Source organism: Scyliorhinus torazame, chromosome 13 (genome assembly GCF_047496885.1).
Source record: "Scyliorhinus torazame isolate Kashiwa2021f chromosome 13, sScyTor2.1, whole genome shotgun sequence".
Taxonomy (NCBI): Eukaryota; Metazoa; Chordata; class Chondrichthyes; order Carcharhiniformes; family Scyliorhinidae; genus Scyliorhinus; species Scyliorhinus torazame.
In genome coordinates, this window is record NC_092719.1 from 37,451,752 (window position 1) to 37,465,114 (window position 13,363).

The window sequence follows — 13,363 nt, forward strand, 5'->3', positions numbered from 1 at the left end:
CCAAAAGAAATTGAGGGAATGTTAGTATGAAACAATGATGAGTAACTTCGACTAGTGAGTGGGCCACATAGTGGCACTCCTTCATCTCAGTGGGCCGCAAGATTGAAATCAGGCTTGTTCACGAATGATGACTCCATGAAGAAGATTGAATACATTAAATATATCTCTGACAAGCACCACGATAAGACAGAGTTGCTGGAAATGGACGAAAGAGATAGTGATATAATGGATAAAGCAGAATGTAATGATCCTACATGTGGTAGCTAATCTGATGTCTGTAGATAATGGGTGAGATTTAATTGCCTCTTCGCGCCCAACTTTATCCTGGAATATTGAGCTGCCAATCCTGTCCCTCTCAACCATATCTCAGTGACAACAATGTACTCCCTATGTTTTTATTTTGCCCTCAACTCATCTGCTTTGTTGGTCAGACTCCTTGCATTAAAATAAATACCATCCAATCTCCCATGCTCCCTTGTGAGTTAATTGGTCTAGAACTTCTGTGCCTTCCTGATTCACTCACTGTTTCTTTTAATTTTGGCTGTGCATCTCCCCTTGGTGAACCTTCTCTCGGGATCCCATCCCCCTGTCAAGTTAGTTTAAACCCCCCCTCAACAGTACTGGCAAACCTGCATACAAGGACGCTGGTCTCATTTCGGTTAACACAGATCTTAACTTCTGGATCACGGATCAGTGAATCCCTTCAGAGACAGGATTCCCTGTTCCATTTGGATATTTGGTTGCAGCAGAACCCCGTTTTGTTTGCAGCAGAACCCAGTTTACACACTAGCAACATTGAATGAACTAGTTGGCTCACCCTCTCAACTTTCTTATCTCAAAGCTGTGTACAGTTAATTGGCACACTTGTATCTGCCTGTGAATGACTGTTGAGTCACAATTTAGTTTCCAATCGCTGAATATATGTCCTGCTGGTAAGGAAGCATTTGCATTGAGCCACTGAAGTGTAGAGTTTTTGTTAAACAGGTCAACTCCACTTTACAATTCCTTATAATTTCCAATCTCATCTTCAACAAAGGGTCTCCCATATATCATAAGGCACGGTTAGCACTGCTGCCTCACAGCTCCAGGAACACAGGTTCAATTCCAGCCTCCGGTGACTGTGTGGAGTTTGCACTTTCTCCCCATGTCTGCATGGGTTTCCTCCGGGTGCTCCGGTTTCCTCCCACAGTCCAAAGGTGTGTAGGTTAGGTGGATTGATTAAAACTTTATAGCTTACTTAGCATAAAAATCTTTATGGCATGTGTTTGAATTCCTGAAAAGGTTGTTAGTTAGATCTTATGGTTTCAATTAGCCTGCTTTCCAGTCAATTCTGCAGCATTTAGTTGAACAGCTGAATTCTATTCTGTATGGGCATATTTTAAAGTTAACTCCATTTTAAGCATGCCAAGAAATTTCCAGAGCAATTTCCTTACAGGTGTTAGTTGGGAATTCAAGGATTATGGACTCGGTGAACATAAACAAAAATTTTAATATTTGTATTGCACCTTATATTTAAAACACACGTTTATGCAATTAGATAAACTTTCCTAAATTGTTTGTGATCTTTAGTTCTGTTACGATCCCAGTTGGTGTTACTACTTGATTTATGTTGTAGGTGTAACATAAGCGGCTTCCTTGTGGTGCACTTGACAAAGGAAGGTTCAGACGTGGAGATAACTTCAACACGTTTATTAAACTATTTACACTTCTATTACTCGGGTTCGACACGATTGCTAATCCTACAATAGCTACCCAGACTCTCGGCATCATGGTGAGTACTGGCGCTTCTCTTACCTTTTCTTTCTGATTGGAGTGTGTTTTCCTCACAGTATTTGCCGAATTTGTCCAGGACTGCCTGGAAGTCGCTCCTGTTTTGCCCCTTGGAGAAGTTGAATTTTTAAAAGATTTCTTCTGCTCTGGCACCGGTGATGGTGAGGAGAAGCTCTGTCTTTTCAGCTTCGGACACTTCTTCTAGTTTGGCTGCCACCAGGAAGATTTCAAACATTTGCCGGAATACCCGCCAGTTTTCACGGAGATCGCCGTGGCACTGGAGCTACTGCGGAACCCGGATCTCGAACATCTTGCCTGGGTATCGTTGCTGGTTGTCACCGTACGCTGAGGTATGGCTATGTGGATTGAAACAGTTCACTCCTGGTATCATGATTTGTTATGTTGTAGGTATAACATAAGCGGCTTCCTTGTGGTGTGGACAAAGGAAGGTTCAGACATGGGGATAACTTCAACACGTTTATTAAACCACACTTCTATTACTCAGGTTAGACACTACTGCTAATCCTACTATAGCTACCCAGACTGACTAACCAGTTGCTGCAATCCACGTGGTGGGTGTAATATTGAATCAACCCTGTGTCTCTACTCACTGACTGTCTCCACTGGAAAGAGGCAGATCATGTGTGTGGTGTCCTTTATAAAGGGGTTGGTGTAATGCCCCCCTGTGGTCGTGTCACCTCCTTGTGTATCGTAAATGTCTATTGGTCGTGTCCTATCTACTTGATCTATTGGTTGAGTGTGTGTGTGTGATGTCTTTGATGCTCCCTCTAGTGTCTAGCTAGCCTACATGTATTTACATTGATGCACATCACCACTCTACTGGATGGGAACTCTGGCTCAGAAGATTGTAACTTTTACTTTTTGTTGAGAAAACGTGGAGGAACAGAGCCACAGGACCGCTAGCTTCGCAAATTATACAGTTTTCAAAAATAACACCCCACATTGAACCAAATGGCCGAAGCCACTCAACCAGTCTTCCGGGGATTTCTCTCACAATTCCTCCAGATGACTGTCACATGCGAGTTTCCAAACTCCACTCCTAAAAAGACACACTTTAAAATCTTCTTTGAACAATGCTTTCCATCAGCTGGTAGCATTAATAATCCACTCCAGGTTTTCTAACTATCCTGTCAAACAAAGCTTCTGCTCCATTTGAAAAATAAATATATTTTTATTCTCCTTTTTCACATTTCCTCCCAAATTTACACCCGGCAACAATAAACATTAATCAGTAACGAATATGTAAATCCCCATATCAATAACAATGATCCCATCCTCCCACCAAACCCCAAAATTAGCCCGCATGTTCACATAAACAAACGACAAAAAGGAAACACACATAGTCATCATTAACACACACAGTCCCCCTCCCCCCAACCCTCCCAACTACCCCCCAACTAATGTTCAATGTTATCCAGTTCTTGAAAGTGCATCATGAATAATGCCCATGAATTGTAGAACCCCTCCATCCTTCCCCTCAGTTCAAACGTAACCTTCTCAAAAGTCAAGAATCCCAACAGGTCCGCCCACCATGCCAGGGCACAGGGTGGAGAGGTTGCTCTCCACAACCCATTAGGATCCGCCTTCGGGTGATCAACGAGGTGAAGGCTACAACATCTGCCTCCGCACCAGTTTCCAACCCCGGCTGGTTCGACACCCCGAATATGGCCTCCCGGGGGCCCGGGTCCAGTTTCACGTGCGCCACTTTAGAGATTACCCTAAAAACCTCCTTCCAGTAATCCTCTAGCTTTGGACAGGTCCAAAACATATGAAGTGGCTTGCGGGCCCCCACCCCAGCAATGTTCACACACATCTTCTACCCCTTCAAAGAATCGGCTCATCTTCACCCTCGTGAGGTGTGCTCTATATACCACCTTCAGCTGTACCAGCCCCAACCTCGCGCACGAGTTGGAGGCGTTCACTCCCCAGAGCACCTCACACCAGAACCCCTCCTCCATATCCTCTCCCAACTCTTCCTCCCACTTTGCTTTGATCCCTTCCAGTGGTGCCTTCTCCTCTTCCAAAATAGCTCCGTAAACCGCCGACACTACCCCCTTCTCCAGTCACCTGTCATCAGCACCTCCTCCAGCAATGTGGAGGCCGGCTCCACCGGGAAGCATCTCTACCCCATTTTTAACAAGGAATCCAGCACCAGGTTTTCCACCTCACCTTTCAGGTTTCCTTTATCTTGAATTGCAACATGCATCCAAAATTACACCAACTCAGGTTACTCGGTCCCTGATGCACGATCAATCACTACTGAAGCGAGATTGTTGTCCAATTGAAGGCTTTAATGAACAAGTAGTTACCCCAGCAGCTCCGGTACAGAATGACTGCTGTGGGTGAAACACAGACTCTTATGCTCCGCCTGCTGGGCGGAACCAGCAGGCAGGTTCTACCAACCATACTACAGTATAAGGTACATCCCACCGAAGTACCGCAGTACCCCTAATATAGCCTACCACAGTCCCCAACAGAATATTATTGCTTCAAACACTAGGAATAAGGGCCTGGATTCTCTGTTCTGGGGACTAAGTCCCCACGCCGGTGGGAAAACCGGCGCCAACCACTCCGGTGCCAACAGCCCCCCATTTTCGGGGGCTAGGTGGATGCTGGAGGGGTTGGCGCCGCTCCAGCCGGCGGCGAAGGGACAGTGCGAGTTCGCGCATGCGCCAAAGGGCCGGTGTGATCTCGCCATGCGCCGAATGGCCAACGTGATTCTGCGCATGCGCAGGCCGGCGTATTTTGCTGCATGCACGGTTGGTTCTCTTCTCCGCACAGGCCATGGCAGAGCCCTACAGGGGCCGGCACAGAAGAAAGGTGTGCCCCCACGGAACAAGCCCGCCCGCAGTTCGGTGAGCCCCGATCACGGGCCAGGCCACTGTGGGGGCCCCCCCCCGGCCGGGATCGAATCCTCCACGCCCCCACGAGGACCACCCACGCATACTCACTGCCAGATCCCGCCGGTGCGTGAGTCGAGTAATTCACGCCGGCAGGACTGGCCAAAAATTTTTCTTTTCTTTTTAAAAATAAATTTAGAATACCCAAATCATTCCTTTTCCAATTAAGGGGCAATTTATCGAGGCTAATCCACCTAGCTTGCACATTTTTAGGTTGTGGGGGCGAAACTCACACAAACACGGGGAGAATGGGCAAACTCCACACGGACAGTGACCCAGAGCCGGGATCGAACCTGGGACCTCGGCGCCGTGAGGCCGCAGTGCTAACCTCCTGCGCCACCGTGCTGCCCAGGAGACTGGCCAAAATTGTACGGCCGCTCGGCCCATCGAGGCCCGGAGAAGCACCGGGGAGTGCTGCTGCCAACGGCCCCCGACCGGCGTGGCGGGAATCCTGTCCTCGCCCGAAAAACGGCACCAGAGAATACGGCAGCCGGCGTTGGGGCAGGATTCACGCTGCTCCCCGGGGATTATCCGACCTGGCGGGGAGTCGGAGATTCCCGCCCCTTATGTCTGCTTCAAATATGTGGCTTGTCTGTAGCCATCCTCATCAGCTCTTCTCAGGATGACTTTGACTCCATAAGCAGTATACTGCTCCACAGGCAGTTCCTCGTTGATCCTTTTTGCTTTAATATTCCTGCAGCTTCTTTTCCATTCCCTGGTTTCTAGTACTAACCATCCTTTAGTGCTCCTGCTTTCGTGCCTCTCACTCCATTGTATGGCTTTTCTGTTTCTGAGCAGAGTTATGAGAGCTGCATTCTCTTCCACAACTGCTCTAAATCCAGCTAAAACTAAACTCAAAAAGCATTCCAACCCAAAAGCTGCCCTGGTTACTAAACAATAACTTATACTTCTGCAAGCTTGTGTACTTTTCACACCAAAACTTATTTGAAACCAAAAGCTCCCAGATACAAACACCTTTGTCTAACATTTTGGATGCTCCGAAAGCTAGTGATTCGAAACAAACCTGTTGGACTTTAACCTGTTGTAAGACTTCTTAACATGAATCTAAGAATAGGTTTACTCTTCCTTCCGCAGCAACACTAAATTAAACCCACTTAAAGCTGTACCTTACTTCTAATATTTAACAATACAAATATAGATCACTTAAACTACCTCTGTTTCCCTGAGAGTTCTATTTGCAAGTCATTACACTTCAAAAGCACTTAATTGATTGAAGTAATTTGGGCCACCTTGAGGATGTGAAAGATGCTGCACAATTGCAAATTCTTTCATTTACACACATACCTAATTATCTGAAATAAAAATATTTGGACATACCATGCATGAAACTACTTAATAATTACTACTTAAAAATAAACCGGATAATAAACTCAAAATAGAGTTAGACAAGAAGAAAAACAGAAAATGCTGGAAATACTCAAGTTTGGCAGCATCTGTGGAATTAATGAGCGGAATCATCTGGAGGTGATGATGGTCTCAGTCATTGGCTCAACAACAGCGAGACCCGTGTCACGTCCTTCTGCACCTTGTGCCAGTCAGACACAACAGGCCATAGTCGGGCCTTCCCTCAAGATCAAGGACAGGTGAGTGATGGAGCAAGGGCAGTCGTGAAGTAGGAGTTGCAGGGGAGAGGGGTTCGGCAACAGGTGCAGGGGAGTGATGGCTTTCAGCAGGAGCCCCCCCCCAATTTTCACACCCAGGGAGGGCGCACGATTCCATCTAATAAGCCACAGACCTGAAATATTAATCAGTATGGAGCTGTAATCGGGGTAGGGGAATGGTGGAGGATAGACAAAAGGTCAGGGGTGGGTGTGTATTCAGCAGATCCAATGGGAGATCAGGGGGCCTGTACCATAGTTCCAGGTGTAGACCAAACGCCCATCAGAATTTGAAATGTCCTCGGAATTTCCCATCAGTCATTGTGTGGGAGCTTCCAGGGAGTTCCCAGTGCATCTTCCAGGGTACCTCCCGGGTACGGCCCTTCCCCTAGAGAATGCAAGATCGGCCTCTCATTTCTCTCTCCACAGAAGCTGCCAGATCTGCTCAGTATTTCTCGCATTTTATGTTTTTATTTCAGATTCCTTGCATTTTTGTATTTGTAATATCGTTACAAAGGGTTTCTTCAGTTATGAAATAAGTGATAATCAACAACTTCATATTCTTTCTTTTCTTCATTTTTACTTCATCCTGCTGTCAGGTCAGATCTCATCTGACTTTATTATTCCTGTCCAGTGTCAAATAGTATAATCTACTCTTGCACAACTTCTTGTGACTTCAGTACGAAGTCTTACAACACCAGGTTAAAGTCCAACAGGTTTGTTTCGATGTCACTAGCTTTCGGAGCGCTGCTCCTTCCTCAGGTGAATGAAGAGGTCTGTTCCAGAAACACATATATAGACAAATTCAAAGATGCCAAACAATGCTAGGAATGCGAGCATTAGCAGGTGATTAAATCTTTACAGATCCAGTGATGGGGTAACCCCAGGTTAAAGAGGTGTGAATTGTCTCAAGCCAGGACAGTTGGTAGGATTTCGCAGGCCAGATGGTGGGGGATGAATGTAATGTGACATGAATCCCAGGTCCCGGTTGAGGCCGCACTCATGTGTGCGGAACTTGGCTATAAGTTTCTGCTCGGCGATTCTGCGTTGTCGCGCGTCCTGAAGGCCGCCTTGGAGAACGCTTACCCGGAGATCAGAGGCTGAATGCCCTTGACTGCTGAAGTGTTCCCCGACTGGAAGGGAACATTCCTGCCTGGTGATTGTTGCGCGATGTCCGTTCATTCGTTGTCGCAGCGTCTGCATGGTCTCGCCAATGTACCACGCTTCGGGACATCCTTTCCTGCAGCGTATGAGGTAGACAACGTTGGCCGAGTCGCACGAGGAGGAGCGTAACAGACATCTACAGACGTTGAAAGATGCCCTCGTACGAATGGGATATGGCACTCGACTCATCGATCGACAGTTCCAACGCGCCACAGCGAAAAACCGGACCGACCTCCTCAGAAGACAAACATGGGACACAACCGACAGAATACCCTTCGTCGTCCAGTACTTCCCCGGAGCGGAGAAACTACGTCATCTTCTTCACAGCCTTCAACACGTCATTGATGACGATGAACATCTTGCCAAGGCCATCCCCACACCCCCACTACTTGCCTTCAAACAACCGCACAACCTCAAACGAACCATTGTTTGCAGCAAACTACCCAGTCTTCAGAACAGTGACCACGACACCACACAACCCTGTCATGGTAATCTCTGCAAGACGTGCCAGATCATCGACATGGATACCACTATTACACGTGAGAACACCACCCACCAGGTACGCGGTACATACTCGTGCGACTCGGCCAACGTTGTCTACCTCATACGCTGCAGGAAAGGATGTCCCGAAGCGTGGTACATTGGCGAGACCATGCAGACGCTGCGACAACGAATGAACGGACATCGCGCAACAATCACCAGGCAGGAATGTTCCCTTCCAGTCGGGGAACACTTCAGCAGTCAAGGGCATTCAGCCTCTGGTCTCCGGGTAAGCGTTCTCCAAGGCGGCCTTCAGGACCCGCGACAACGCAGAATCGCCGAGCAGAAACTTATAGCCAAGTTCCGCACACATGAGTGCGGCCTCAACCGGGACCTGGGATTCATGTCACATTACATTAATCCCCCACCATCTGGCCTGCGAAATCCTACCAACTGTCCTGGCTTGAGACAATTCACACCTCTTTAACCTGGGGTTACCCCATCTCTGGATCTGTAAAGATTTAATCACCTGCTAATGCTCGCATTCCTAGCATTGTTTGGCATCTTTGAATTTGTCTATATATGTGTTTCTGGAACAGACCTCTTCATTCACCTGAGGAAGGAGCAGCGCTCCGAAAGCTAGTGACATCGAAACAAACCTGTTGGACTTTAACCTGGTGTTGTAAGACTTCGTACTGTGCTCACCCCAGTCCAACGCCGGCATCTCCACATCTTGTGACTTCGTCACAGATATTTGAACTGTCCTTCTAAATGTATTTTGTGCACACTAGTTAAATGCATATTTTAAAAATTGCAATGGTTTAGTAATAAGTGAAAACTGCAAATGATGGGACCACTTTTAAAACATTTATTCAGGAATTTGGGTTTCGCTGGCTAGGCCAGTATTTATTGACCATTTCAAACTGCCCTTCAGAAGGTGGTCGTGATCAGCTTTCTTGAGCCACGGTAGTCCAGGTGGTGCAGTGGTGCTTTAGGGAGGGAATTCTATGATTTTGATCCAGTGACAGTGAAGGAAAGGCTTTATATTTCCAAGTCAGGACAGTGAGTGGCTTGGGAGGGGACTTCCAGGTGGTTGAATTCCCATGTATCTGCTACTCTTGTCATTTTAGATGGTAGTGGTCATGGATTTGGATGGTGCTGTTTAAGGAGCCTTGGTGAGTTCCGGCAGTGCATCTTATAGATGGCACACATTGCTGCCACTGTACGTCAGTGGTGGAGAGAGTGAATGTTTGTGGATGGGGTGTTAATCAAGCGGGCTGCTTTGTCCTGGATGGTGACGAGCTTCTTGAGTGTTGTTGGAGCTGTACTCATCCAGCACCAAACTCCTGATTTATGTCTTTTAGATTAGTGAATGGTGTTGTCAGAAGACAAATCATTCCGATTTATTAACAACAATCTAAAGGGCAATAAATACTTCTTCTTAGGGATTTTGAATCTATATAATGTAGTACAGTATACTATAATAATTTTGATTAAAATGTCTAAAAGCTGACACGGCACCAGCTACAGCAGTCAGCATAAAGATCAACAAACATGTTTTTCTAACACAACCTAAGAACCAGACACATATCGGGTCTGGCACCGAGTAGGAAGGTTAGAGAGGAATCCATAGCAAGATGAAGGGTAGATAACATTCATTCTGCCTGGGTGCACATATGTAACTTGTTTAATGTAAAGTTTGAAACAGATATGATCAAATGTGTTACCTATTAACCGGCTCTGTATAAATGGTATCTGATTTCATTTGTTGGAGGGGAGTCAGCTCTGGAGGTCTATCTCTGAAGCTGGGTTCTCCCTACGTGTTGGTCAATAAACGTTTGTTCTGTACCTGAAACGCCTCTAGTTATTTTGTGGAAAAGAGAAAAATCACAATAATGGGCAACCTAGGCTAGTGAGTGGACCACATGAGTGGCCCTCCTTCATCTCAGTGGGCAACAAGATTGAAATCAGGCTTTTTCACTCACCACAATCCCCTGAATAAGAATAAATACATTTAGACTTCCGGTGGCGTGGGTGAGCAGGGTGGCTGCAGCAACAAGAGCTCCCGCCGGTGGCTAAGATTTGCGGTGATTTTGGGTATTTCCCCGAGTCTGCACGCATCCCCCGACTGTGGTCAGCCTTTGGGACCGTCACGAGCAGCCAGCGGGGCCAGTTTAAAAACCGCCGAAGAACCTCGCGCGGGTGTCGGGTGCTAAGGCACTGGGTCCAGCGCGGCGCCGAGGTCAGAGCAGCGGGGGCGGAGCTACGAGGAGGCCGAGGCGGCAGGCCCGAGGCCAGGGCACAATGTAGGTAGGGTGCTCCTCGTCGGATGGCTCCCACCTAGGAGGAAGAAAGAAGGCTGAAGCCTGGTCCCAGGAGAGCTCTGGGTGAATGTAGAGAAAGAAAGAAGGTTTAAGGAAGTTTGGTGCTGAATTTTTTTTTCTCTCCCCTTTTTAAAAAAAAAGAATAATTCTGATTGATGAAGGACAGGAGGGTGAAGGGGGAGAGAGGAGAAAAGAAAGAAAATAAAAAACAATAAACTGCTAAAGGATGCGAAGAGCAGCGTCGAAGAAAGGAGGAAACACGGGTTCGCCGCTGAAGGAGAAGACAAGCAAAAGTGTTGACAGGGTGGCGGAAGCCGAACTGGAAGGCGAGGCCGCACTACTTATGGTAGAGAAGATGACCGAGGTGATGGCGAGGCACATGGAGGCCTTGAGGAAGGAGACGGCAGTCGCGTTGAAGTCATTGGTGGAGGAGGCAATCGCCCCGGTGAGGGTGGCGGTGGCAAAGGCATCGGCCGAGGTGAGAGAGCAGTGCGAGAAACAGAAGGAAGTGGAGGAGGCCGTGTCACGACACAGCGACCAGGTCACCTCGATGAGGGACGAGCTGCAGAGGGTGGTGGAGGTTAACAGAGGACTCCGAGCAAAGCTTAAAGACTTGGAAAACCGCTCAAGGCGGCACAATTTGAGAATTGTGGGCTTGTCCGAAGGGACAGAGGGCCCAAGGCCAACACAATACTTGGCTAAGAAGTTGGCGGGGCTGATGGGGGAGGGCGAGGACCCCTCCCGGTACGAGCTAGACCGAGCTCATTGGTCATTAAGGCCGAAGCCCAAAGTGAACGAGCAGCCGAGGGCAGTAATTATCTGCTTCCATAAGTTTTGCATGAAGGAGAAAGTATTAAGCTGGGCGAAGCAGCAGCGTGAGGTGCTGTGGGATGGTACTGCGATCCGGATCTACCAGGACTTGTCGGTGGAGTTGGCAAAAAGACGAGCGGCGTTTGGGCGAGTGAAGGCGGCGTTGTACAAGAAGGGGGTGCAATTTGGTCTGGTTTACCCGGCAAAGTTGAGGGTAACGTATAACGCCAAAGACTTTTATTTTGAGACAGTGGAGGCGGCTGAGGCGTTCGTGAGGGCAGAAGGCTTGGGACAGACGTGAAGAGCAGAACTCTGAGAGAGACTGTGGACTATGTTTGAGTAGCTGAAAATGTACAATTGTTACAACTTTCTTTTTACTGATTTGTATTGTAATTTACTTCTCTTTGCATTGTTACAGAGTTCAAGTTAATGGTGGGTTGATTGGCGTTCTGTGTTGTGACGGTTAAATGTTATGTTAGTGAATTGTAGGGGTTGGATTGTTGGGTTTGTTTTGTTGTTTCTTTCTCTGGGACTGGGTGGAAGGGGGTGATATGTCTTGGTGGGGGGAGCCACCCGCGCTAGCTAACTAAAGTCAGCTAGTTAACAGAGGTGAGGTAAGAGGAGGGCTGCGGACGTTGGAGCCTGGATAGCAAGCTTCAATGGGTCTACGAGGCGAGTGAGGGGGGGGAAGGGATGGATGTTGGGGGATGTTGTTTCAGGGGGGGTTCTTGGGAGGGGGGAAGGCGTTCGATATTAACAATGGACAGGGGCTGGTCAGGCTTATGGGGCAGGGCCCGGTGGTATGATGATGGTGGATAAGAAAGGTGGGGGGTTGAGAGACCCCCAGTAAGGATAGTCACGTAGAACGTGAGAGGGCTAGGAGGTCCAGTCAAGAGGTCAAGGATTCTCGCGCATCTTAAAAGTTTGAAAGCCGATGTAGCAATGCTGCAGGAGACTCTCTTGAGGGTGAAGGGCCAGGTGAGACTTAAAACGGGCTGGGTTAGCCAAGTGTTTCACTCTGGATTTGATGGAAGGGCTCGAGGGGTAATGGTGTTGGTCAGCAAAAGGGTACGCTTCCAGATGGAGAAGGTGGTGGCAGATTGGGGGGTGGGGGGGGGGGGGGGGGGGGGTAGATATGTGATTGTGGCAGGGGCGCTGGAGGGGAGATCAGTGGCGCTGTTAAGTGTCTACGGTCCCAATTGGGACGATGTGGGATTCGCGAGGAAGGTGTTTGGGGCCATTCCCGACTTGGACACACATGAGCTGATTGTGGGGGGGGTGGACTGAAACTTGGTGCAGGAGCCAAGGTTGGACAGATCACGGCCGCTCTCGCTGGTCCCATCAGGGGGGGCGAAGGCACTGGCTGGGCTAATGGTTGAAATGGGAGAGGTGGACCCTTGGAGGTTCCTGCATCCAAGGGAATGGGAGTACTCGTTTTTCTCAGCAGTCCATAAGGTATACTCGCGGATTGACTTTTTTGTGGTGGGAAAGGCTTTGCTGGCTGGAGTCAAGGGGTCGGAATACTCTGCAATTGCAGTATCAGATCACGCTCCACATTGGTGGATGTGGTGCTGGAGAAGGGGGTCGCAGAGGCCGGGTTGGAAACTGGATGTGGGGCTTTTGGGGAACCAAGAATTCTGTGAGAAAATTGAAAAGGTAATTAAGGAATATGTAGGTTTCAACTGTACGGGTGAGGTGTCGAAGGCAGTCGTCTGGGAGGCTCTAAAGGCGGTGGGTGAGGGGTGAGGTAATTTCGTTTCAGGCCAGGGTGGACAAAGAGGAGGTTGGAGCGGCAGAGGGTAATGGATGAGATGTTGGAGGTAGATAGGAGGTATGCAGATGATGGGGACCCAGCGAAGCTGGAAAAGAGGAAGGAACTACAGGCAAGCTTCGACCGACTGTCCACCAGGAAGGCGGTGGGCCAACTGAGACGAGCAAGGGGTGCAGTTTATGAACATGGACATAAGGCAGGTCAGCTCCGGAGGGAGGCAGCAGCAAGGGAAATTATTCAGGGGAGGGATAGGGCAGGGAAGTTGGTGGTGGCTTCAGAGCTGATTAACAAGGTTTTTGAGGAGTTTAATGAGAGGTTGTACAGGTCAGAACCACCCAGAGGAGACCGTGAGATGCAGGAATTTCTAGATGGGTTGGAGTACCTGAGGCTAGGGGAGGGGGACAGGGCTACATTAGAAGGAGCAATAGTGGAGCAGGAGATAAAGGATGCGATTGGGAGGATGCAGTCGGGGAAGGTGGCAGGGCCGGATGGATTTCCGGTGGA

The 13,363-nt window shown here is 48.5% G+C and overlaps 1 protein-coding gene and 1 long non-coding RNA gene across 19 annotated transcripts in view; one reads left to right on the top strand and one right to left on the bottom strand.

Annotated features, from left to right (window-relative positions):
* Window positions 1-13,363, bottom strand: part of magi2a (membrane associated guanylate kinase, WW and PDZ domain containing 2a) — a 1,087,579-nt gene that overhangs the window by 960,019 nt on the left and 114,197 nt on the right. The window lies entirely within an intron of this gene.
* LOC140387967 (uncharacterized) overlaps window positions 1-13,363 on the top strand; it is a 241,872-nt gene that overhangs the window by 194,049 nt on the left and 34,460 nt on the right. The window contains exon 2 of the long non-coding RNA XR_011934038.1: window positions 1,830-2,120. This is a non-coding gene — a long non-coding RNA (uncharacterized lncRNA). The remainder of the gene's footprint in view (window positions 1-1,829; window positions 2,121-13,363) is intronic.